This window comes from Apis dorsata, unplaced genomic scaffold (genome assembly GCF_000469605.1).
Source record: "Apis dorsata unplaced genomic scaffold, Apis dorsata 1.3 scaffold_77, whole genome shotgun sequence".
In the NCBI taxonomy this organism is placed as follows: domain Eukaryota; kingdom Metazoa; phylum Arthropoda; class Insecta; order Hymenoptera; family Apidae; genus Apis; species Apis dorsata.
This window is the reverse complement of record NW_006263375.1, coordinates 423661-424235: the sequence shown is the minus strand read 5'-3', so window position 1 is coordinate 424235 and position 575 is coordinate 423661. Positions and strand designations below refer to the sequence as shown.

General features: G+C 26.8%; 2 protein-coding genes across 42 annotated transcripts in view; one reads left to right on the top strand and one right to left on the bottom strand.

Moving 5' to 3' along the window:
- The window catches only part of LOC102681358 (cytoplasmic dynein 1 intermediate chain-like), a 13040-nt gene that overhangs the window by 3652 nt on the left and 8813 nt on the right, over positions 1-575 (bottom strand). The gene's annotated exons all lie outside the window — the stretch shown is intronic.
- The window catches only part of LOC116184938, a 52315-nt gene continuing 52048 nt past the window's right edge, over positions 309-575 (top strand). The window contains exon 1 of one of the 2 annotated variants that reach the window (XR_004149618.1): positions 309-319. The gene's annotated coding sequence lies outside the window, so the exon portion shown is untranslated. The other variant, XR_004149609.1, reaches the window with a different exon arrangement.

Below are 575 nucleotides of genomic sequence, written 5' to 3'. Positions count from 1 at the left end.
AGAAAGAAAGAAAAGAAGAAAAAATAAAAAAAATTTATTAAAAAAAAAAAAAGAAAAAAAGTAATAATAATAATAATAATAAGAATAATAACTGATTTAAAGGTGAACAATCACTGGGATAAACAATTAAATAAAATCTCATGCAATGACATTTAATTACGTAAAGAAGGTGGACTGCTTGTTGGTGGATCATTCAAATAAAAACTTTAAATTTTCATCTGAGACCTTAGATTGATATGAAAATCATTCGAAACGAATCATCTCTCCACCCTTAATTTTAGAATAAACGCAAATGAAATGAAAGAATGAGTCGAGGAAAGTGAAAGATTGATCGATGATTTTTTAAGTGAAGTATACGTTGCGTTACAATGTAATATATATATGTATATATATATATAACACATCAATTGATATAAATATTCTCGACATAAGTATCCATTAACGAATAGAGCTATGTTCTTATCACGAATTTTGGAACATCGAAGATTGCACATTAATTAAAAAATTAAGATAGAAAAATTGAGTGGAGGTATATTAACGCAACTTCCCAAGTCTCATGCAGCAGCTCTAGAGAA